This window comes from Protopterus annectens, chromosome 2.part1 (genome assembly GCF_019279795.1).
Source record: "Protopterus annectens isolate FY-2018-M chromosome 2.part1, PAN1.0, whole genome shotgun sequence".
NCBI classification, from domain to species: Eukaryota; Metazoa; Chordata; order Ceratodontiformes; family Protopteridae; genus Protopterus; species Protopterus annectens.
Window position 1 is genome coordinate 702,632,652 of NC_056729.1, and position 10,057 is coordinate 702,642,708.

A 10,057-nucleotide genomic window follows, 5' to 3' on the forward strand; every position below is an offset into this window, starting at 1 on the left:
ATTTGGAACACACATAAACCCCGGTGTGCTGGAGAGTGCAGTTAACAGAGAATGTAATGTTATGTAAGCACATAGTGAGATGTTATGTCACTGAAATGTATATATCCTGAGTAGTTAGCAGAAGTGGCCATATTTGCGTGCACAGGTTATAGGATGTAAAGTTTGTTTAACTGTGTACAATCGCTGGTATAATGTCACACAAACACCTTTAAACCTGCTTACAATTGCTTAAATTAGCCTTATTCTGTAGTAAAACATGCCTAATACATCACAGGTGTTGAACCCTGGATCATGCACACCATAGTCATGGGACCTACCACTAAGCCATCTAATATGTATGCATGTTTAGTGGTCATTAGACTACACCTTATACTACAGGCATTTCACAGTACTGACCACAAATGGGACAGTCACTGTGTACATATGTACAGTACATTGTAATGTACTGTAATGTGTGAATCAACATATACAAGTCTACATATGTATGTGTCACAAATTAATACTAAATCTATCTATCTATATATGTATATATATATATATATATATATATATATATATATATATATATATATATATATATATATATATATATATATATATATATATATATATATATATATATATAGGCGGCACAGTGGTGCAGCGGTTAACGTTGTCGCCTCACAGCAAGAGGTTCTCCGGTTCGATTCTCGGCTGGGGTGCCCCTCCGGGTACTCCGGTTTCCTCCCACATTCCAAAGACATGCATCTGGAGTGTTTCTCCCCGGGCCTCCACTGAAAACAGGCTCTGTTGAACCTAGTCGGACATTCCCGGTCAACAAATCTTAAATAAATAAATAAAAATAAATAAAATATATATATATATATATATATATATATATATATATATATATATCTATAGCCATATATATATATATATATATATATAAATAAACAACTATGAACACACTTTGTGACACAAAAGCAATCCAAATGGATCGAAGTGTACGCAAAACACATGCAGCTCTGGTATTATAACTATTAATATTAACCTAATTCCCTATAGAAGCAATGGTTGCTGTGTATATGGAGATTGGTGTGGGAGAGGACCGCTGGCTAATGGAATATGCATCAAGGAGGGCCTGCGTTGGCTGTTCAATACGTGAACTGGAGGGGTACACATGGACTATGGAGACAATGTAAAAAGGACACAAAACAAGAACCATTCTCATCCATAATACACCCTGTCAGGTCACATTGCAACACTGAATTCAATAAACATATGAACATTAACAGGTATCATACATATGTACACCAACTGACTTACACATTTGTTGCAGTAGTGAGGAACGGCTGTAGTACACTGTATATACTAAACACCATAAAAGTTGTGCATATCTCAGATGACTAAGTGGTAAAGTCAGTGACTGTGGTGTTCATGGTCCAGGTTTCAAGGGCTGTTACTTCATTTTGAGGTCCTGAATAAGGGATGTTGGATGCAGGGTGATTAACGCACTTTTAAGCAATTGTTAGCGGGTTATTGCGCCGGTAAGCGGCGCTTAAACATGACTACACTGACAAGCGCCACACAGGTTTAACCTTTGCTGAACATCGTGCAGGTCACGGGCAAAGCCGCTCACAACCTCTGAAATGTGCATTAATCACCCTTGCACTACCAGTGCCTGCTCTGAGAGGTAAAATGACCACTGCCAGGATTAGAGCATGCAACCATGTACAAAATCTTCACAGTAACCTACCACTAAGCTACCTGAGATGTACCAATGGCAGTTGTGTATTCAGACAGGTTAAAACACAAAAGGGAGGATTGTGTGGAAATAGGACAAACCGCCATGCACCCAATGAAAGGTGTATGCTATAGATATAGATATATATATATATATATATATATATATATATATATATATATATATATATATATAAAAATCAACATATATATAGAGAGAGAGCAAGAGATATATGTTGGTATATAGGGATATACATATATATGTAGATAGGTTAGCAACATCTACACAACCATGGAGGTACATATAGGTTATAGGTTAGGTTCATAGGTTAGTACAAGGCTAACTGCTCTTGCGAGCCATTGTAAGCCTAGCCAATTATCCCTTGTGAGACACAAACCCTGCACCTTATGTGTGTAATGCAAACTCCTTAACCATTAGGCCACCATCCAAATGCTGACTGCTTTTTCATACCGACGCGTGTAATCCCGAGGCTTAAAGACCGAATGGCAACAGTACAGAAACACCAGAAGTGCGAGTTTTAAAATCCCAATGTTAAGGGCCTTTTAGTTAGTGCTTCTGGTGTTGCGGTTCAGGTAGGTTACTGTGTGTAAGTGTGTTTCTGAGGGCTTTAGTGTGTGTAAGTGTGTGTTCTGAGTGGGTTGTGTGTTTGTGGGGGACTGTATTGTGTGGGTGTGGGTTTGCCTTGTGTGCCTGTGCAATTTTGGAGGTAGAATATTAAAGTGGGGGTGTGGGGGGGGTTGCAGCCACCCACATGGGGGGTGTAGGGAGGCTTGCCCCCCCCTGCTCATATGTAGTGTAGGATGGTTTGTTTGGATGTGGTGGGTAGCAGTGTGTCTGTGTGTGCGTGTGTGTGTTCTGTGTTTGTGTTACTTTCACGAGTTTGACTATCGCGAGTTTGAGTGTTCAGTAATGTGGGGTTTGGGAGTCTGGGCCCCGTACTGTGAGTGTCGGGATTATGTGTGTTCAGGATTCCATAGGTATCCCGTATGCAGCAGTTGAAGTGTTCTTATATGAGTATAGCATGGACCATAGCAATCACACATTCCGCCACGACCAAACTATATGAACAAAGGATATGGAGATTATATGCATATACACTACTACAAATATGTGCTATGGACATGAACCAAAGAGGGTCAGTCACCAACACAACTCCAATGACTACAGATACCTATGACAGAAATACACAGACAACTTTCATGTAGCACCACTTCATTACATTCCGATGTATTGCCGAAAGGATTCAAGGACTAACATCACCTGCATGCTATACAGGAAGCATTTAACAGTGTCTTAATGAATCAGCCTGCAATTACCATAGTATTAGTCCACTAATGGATAGGTGTTCAAATAGGGAAGGAACCCTCACACACATATCAAATATGTATAAAAGCAGTTCCTACACACCTGCATCTGCTATGTACACCCACCAACATCTCCCCCACACCCAAATGAATTACAGCAATACATACTGTAATAACATTACAAATTATTGACTCACTGTACGACATCTGCTGAAGCCTTAACATACCTTGTCAGAGACACAGTAACATGGCCCTATGTGAAATAGTTGTTGTTATACAATGGAACAGCTGCTGATGTTACAGGGTTTGTTTGCACTAATCCCGTTTCAGAGGGTTGTATGTACACCAGGAAGTGTTACCAATTACTGATTATCAGCACAGTATGATACACATTTACACCAAACCAAAGATGTCTGGTGAGCACACTGTAAACCACCTAACATTATATGCATAGCCATACAGCCTTGAGCTGCTCAAACATCCTTGCCAGAGTGAAACATCTGCAGAAGTATCAGGTACAAACAAACCCTGCATAAGTAGCAATGTTCAGAAATATAACAGCTGTACTCACATGTAGAACAACATCTTCTAGGCATTACACACAATCCATGGGAGTCATGAAGCTAATATATCTCTGTTTGTTTCCATATAGCTGTTGCAATACATCACAAACAACACATCCAGACCATCTTTCTCACAAGTAAGGCAAAGGGACAACGCCCAAGTGGAATACTCAGGCTCTTATTGATTCCTTTCCGCCTGTTTTAAAAGTTATATATTGAGTACTCAATTATACACGACTGTTGCCATGGCATTGGCTAATGGCATAGCTGTACAGCTGATGTGCATGTAATTAACTACTTTGGAACACCAATTGGTGGTCAGGATAGCACATGTTACTGATCTTTAACTATAAAAGGATGGTTTGTCACACATTCAAACCATCTGTCTATACCAGCAGAACATTACAAAGAAGATTGAAACACAAACTGAAAAAGATTGAAATAACAGTCAACAACACCTTGAGTTACTAATAAGGTATGTAGAACATTCAATATGTCTGTGTATTTTAGTAGTACCTGTTCTGTAATAATTAAAGTGTACGCAATGCATATAGTGGAAACATTTATGTTGTAGTGATGTATTGTTGAGCATAGTAAGGCTTGTAGTATTTATGTGTGTATTGCTGTAGGTCACAAGGCAACCTCCTCATACACCACAAGGGATGATATATATATAAGGGCTTGGAACCCAACAATTCCTCTCCAGCCACTGTCAGTGGCAGGGTTGGTCCAACAAGTATGTGCTATAACAGGGGATCGTATATGTTGATATATTGTAACAGTAGGCATATGTATGGGTGTATTACTGAGAATAACATGTCGAAGGGAGGCCCACTGTGCAATTATGATTTATATTGTGGGATATTGTGCCAATAACTGTGTAATGTACAGTATTGTAGGCAGATATGTATTACATTTTACATAGCATTACTGTTTTGTTAGGCAAACATTAGTTATGTCTATTGGCATTTACAATACACAATAACAGGATACATATGACTTGTAGTCATCCGACAGTTTATCAGCATGATAGCAAAGTAAAATGGAAGAGCTAGTTAACTATCCATGCACATAAGCCATGTAATAGGTAAATAAGTTCATAGGTAGGTACTTGGCTGTCTGCCCAAGGGCATTTATAAGCCTAGCCAGAGTGTGTTGGCTTCCGCCACCCCCTTAGGTTAGTTCTCTGTGCCACTGAACAGCAGAGCCATTAGTTCCCTGCACCTCTGTCCAGCAGAGCCACTGCAGTGATCCCCGGGGTACATTTCTGTCTCCCATCCACCTGTCAAGGTTTCTCTTGAAGAGTGCTAGTGAGGGGCCCTGCCTGATGTACATTGGAATCATGTTCCATAGCATGGGGAGTCTCTGGGTCAGGAATCTATCCCTCCAGCACGTTCTAGTTATCACTGTGGTAAGGTTTATATCCCTAGAGCATGTGGCTCTCAGGGGTTTTTGTTTAGGTGGAGCATATCCAGCAATAGTGGGTTGGACATGTGCCTTGTATGTCAAGCAGAGATCACCTCTGAGTGCGCAGTATGCAACCGAGTACAGCTGGAGTTTCTTTAGTTGGGCTGCATAGGTCATCTGTTTGAGGTCAGTAATCCTCTCGGTGAGGTACTTTTGTGGTCTTTCAAGCTGTTGCAGGTGTCTTGTAAGGTACATCCCAAATGGGGTGTTGTATTGTTTAATGGGTCTAATAAGTGATGAGTAGAGAGGCACAACAACCTCCTTTGTTCTGGATGCAAATCCTTTTGAGATTGGGGGGCCACATAGAAGGATTTTCTAACCACCTTGCCAATATGGTTATCAAAGGAGAGATTGCTATCTTCTTGGGTTCCCAGATCCCTTATTACTTTTTCTGTATGTAGGGGATTACCACCTATGTGGTAGTTCATAGGTACTTTGTTTTTTCCAAAGGGAATGACTATGCACTTTTTGGCATTCAGCTTGAGGCCATGATATTGACACCAGGTATCCATCTTAGTGAGACCCTTCTGGAGGGTGTCTGTATCAGCTGGGGAATCAATTATGGCCCCTAGTTTGCAGTTGTCTGCAAACTTGGCCAGCCAAAGTCTTCCTGTGCTTGCCTGTACCTCAGAGAAGTATATACCAAACATGAGGGGTCCTAAAACTGAGCCCTGGGGGACACCACTTGTAACTGGTTTACAGTCAGACCTAGGGTGTGCAACTCTCACTGTGTGGGTTATGTCTGTGAGCCAATTTGCAACCCATCTCTTGACATAGGGGTTAATGTTCAAGTCGATGGGTATGTCTATAATACCAGAATGGGGAATGGTGTTAAAAGCATTTGCAAGGTCAAGGTAGGCTGTGTGGCCCTCCTTACCTTCATCTAATGCCTTGGTAACTGTCTCAAAGAAGTCCACCAGGTTTTGGAGGCATGATCTGCCCTTAACAAAGCCAAACTGGGTGGGGTCAAAGGATTGAAGGTTCCCAATGTCTCTGTGAATGAGCTTCATGATGATGTGCTCCATAGCCTTGCAGACCAGGCTAGTCAGGCTTATAGGGCAATAGTTCCCGGGGTCCATTGTGGCGCCACCTTTGTGGAGTGTGATAACTGTTGCTGTGCACCACTCTGTGGGCACATAGCCTGTAGAGAGGCTGTGTTTGAACAGTTTGTTTAGGTGAGGGGGTTAGTTCATTTTGGAGCTCTTGTTAGACATAGCCTGGGACACCATTTAATCCCATTGAGGCTGTGTTCTTGGCTTTGGATAGGGCTGTTTTAACCTGTGTGTCAGTGATTGTTGGGGTCGTACATTCTTCTGGTGTGGTTATGAGCCCTTTAGGGGGTGAGAGGGGTGTAATGTTTGCTCTGAACCTGTCTGCCAAAATGTTGGCAATATCAGTCGGTTCAGTGTATTGTGTGCCAGTCTGCACCAACTCAGAACAGATCTGAGAGTTTCCACTTAGGTTCTTGACATAGCTAAAGAACGCTTTGTGGTCATCTTTAGAGTCCTTGGAATTATCTTTCAAAGCTAGCCTTGGAAGAATTTATGAGGGACCGTAGTGTCTTGCTGATACTGATCAGGGATGTCTTTCCTTCTAGGGATTTCACTCTTATCTGTACTAGTTTCCTCCTTCTATTGTAAAGCCTGTTTATGGCAGGGGTCCACCAGACTGGTTTCCTTTTCTTGGAGGAAGGAGTCTTGGTTTGCCTTGGGATAGCATGATCCATGCATTCTTACAGATGATCATAGATTGCCTTTGTATAGGTTTCAGCATCCTGGTCAGTATTGTCCATTGGCGTGGGGGCTGTGAACCTTTCAACCTCAGTCTTAAGCAATGTAAAGTTTGCTTTGGAAATGTATTTCATGTTAGTTTCCTTGTTTGGGGTTGTGGGTGGAATGTGAATATCCAGAGTGATTAGTCTATGGTCTGATCTAACCAGCAAGGGGTTGACATCAGGTGTGGAACACTGGTCGCTCATGTTGGTGATGACCAGGTCCAATATGTTGTTCCCTCTGGTGGGGGTGTTGATCAGTTGATCCAGAACGTTTGAGTGTATACATTCGTGGAAGTGCCGGGCAAGGGAGTTAGTACTTGAGTAGTTCTCCCAGTTAATCTTTGGGTAGTTGAAATCACCCAGTATTAGGGTCTTTGGTAGGACCTTCATATGTCCCAGTGTCTCCGGAAATGCAGATTGTGGGTCCTGGGTCATGGTGGGTGATCTGTAACAAGCTACAATTTGGAATGCAGTTTTGGCCATTGTTAGTTGTATTTGGATGATCTGTGATGCATCGTGCTGCGCCACTAACCTGGAGGTGTGAGTATCCTTGATGAATATAGATACACCCCTGCCATTTGTATTTTGGTCCGGGTTCTGTGGCCAAAAGGTGTGGTATGAGTTATAACCTGGTAGTGCTGTGGTGCTCCCTGGAGCCTTAAACCAGGTTCCTGTTACTGCACAGATATCGATGTTCTCCATACAGGGCAGTGCCTCGAGTGCATGCATTGTGAGGTCCAGACTTTTGGCGTTGAGTAGCATTACCCTCAGTTTATGGCTACTTGTGCTATATACGGTGGTGGGTTTGTCTTTTGAGCCTTGCCTAAAGGTCCATATTGCCTAATATGCACCTCTCTAGTATTGTTTGCAAGCAATGACAGCTGTGCATGTGTACATGTTCTGCAAATGTGTACTGACCCTTGTTACAGGGCTGAGCCAAATGGCTATGTGCACACCTACATAGAGTGGATATTGACAGTAGAGACACACTGGTCGAACATTTAGGTTTGTGTAGCCTAACCTCTCACTGGCAGACTAACAGCTGCTTGGAAATATGTGGACAGTGCTGGTAATGAAACAGGGTGCATATCATTTTTAACTCTAGTGTGACATCTGCTGTTGGAGTGTAAGATGTAGGAAACCACTGCCCATGTGTAATAGCTGCTTCATAGGTGATGGCTTACACTATCTGATCATATCCTGATCATGTCGATATTGGCAGCAGAGTCTATTGATATTTGACTCTGTGTGGGGAGTGGTTGTCTGTGCCCAACAGAGCTCATGGTTCTGGTGGGTATGTGAGCATATACCCAGACAAGGATACAGCTCTGTTGACACATGCATCATCTGTACTCAACTATCAGGATGTGAAGTGGCCCTCAGAGGAGGACTGCTACTAAAGGTAGATACCATGTTCCTGTAATAGCTAGTGTTGCCACGTCCATAACACAAATATGTACTTGTGAGCATCACTGTCTAAAACATCTGCATAAGCAGTAAGTAAACTAAATACAGTACATGGTACTTGTAGTACTGAATGCTCATACAGGCATGTCCACTAGTCAGCTACTGGTGTTTACTAATGTCAGCTTTGTGTATGTGACCATCTTGGGGGAATGCAATCTCTAAGCCATGTACACTGCCAAACCCACCTAACACCACACCCCACACATTGTCTGAGATGCAGCTACAGGGGTAAGCTTGGAGGCAGTCCATTCTACACCCATGACTGGACTAGACAGTCAAGAGGTGTAGGTTAACACATGCATCCCATCACCACAACCAACACATAACCATTAGGAGAACACAGTAAGGACACACACACATGTCACCAGAATTCACACACATCCACAGAGGCCTCTAAGTTTCTGGCCAAGCAAGAGGCCTCCCAAGTTGGACTAGACAGACAACAGGATACAAAGACTGTATGACATAGTTTGCATAATTGTGTCATTCCTCAGAACATATTGCCAGAAACATGGCCAACAGTACGCATTTGTGAATGCAGACTCTAGCACTCTGTTACACACCAAGCTATATGAGGGCAACCATACTGTCAGCTACCTGTCTGCCATGATTAGCCACATACCCATACACTCAGACCACCTTTTGAACTATGCACATGTCTCTGGCATATTCTATGTTGTTGTGCAGGACCTGTGATGCAGTAGCCTTGACTGCATGGAAACAAATGTAGGAACCATCAGGTCTTGTAGCCCATGCAGGTATGTCCCAAGTCCTGGGTAGCATTCTGCCATTGGCCAGAATGATGCAGCAGTACAGGGATAAGGATTGTATTCCACAATCATGTAATGTACTGGTGTAATTCAAAGAGTATCCAGTATCTCTCTGCCTGGGATAACATGGTTGACAGACCATGATGCTTTGCCAGACAGGGCCTGCTCCTGTCACCCCTGAGAATCTGGATACTGGCAACAGCCTGTACTTCCCCTATAGTGCCTTCATCATGCCAAGTTCAAGTCCACTGGTGCAACAGGGATAGCCAAGAAATAAACTGTGGGTGTTGATACTCAATGATACAAATCAGGTACTCAATATGGACTCACTTACAGCAATCTGAAACATGGGGAACATATCTGTGCAGTGATAGTTATGGTTCAATGCTCCAGAGAGCACCCCTGCATGACCATGTTATAACACATACCTCACCTCTTCGCCATCGCCCTTTATTGGATCACATGGCCTACAGGTGTGTCCAACTTCCTGAGGGATATGTACACCCCCACGCTAGTTGCACTTGCACAACAAAAGATGCATTATGTTGAGCAACTACCTTTGTGCCAAAGTTTAATCCAAAATACACTTTGTGACAGATCATCCACCATGCCTCATAATTCCCAATTGTCATTGTGCCATAATGGGGAATACCAGTTTTGAGACAGAACACCATAATCATGGCCACTCAGTTATGCCATTATGAACTGGGAAGACTCATCATGTACCAACACCTGTGCTCAATGCATGTGGATGTCAGCAACACCAATGACCTGGATCACCATAGTCACACAAACAGGGCTAACAGTATGCCAAGCATGGTCAGTCTTCAAAGCCAATGTTATGCTCCTTAACAGCGAAGTGGTGACTGTCATGGCACCCATGCAGATGTAAAATGCATGTGCAAATGCTGAGTCCTACACAAATGCACTTTAAGCACTCACATATGTGCAGTGATTGTGCCATTGAA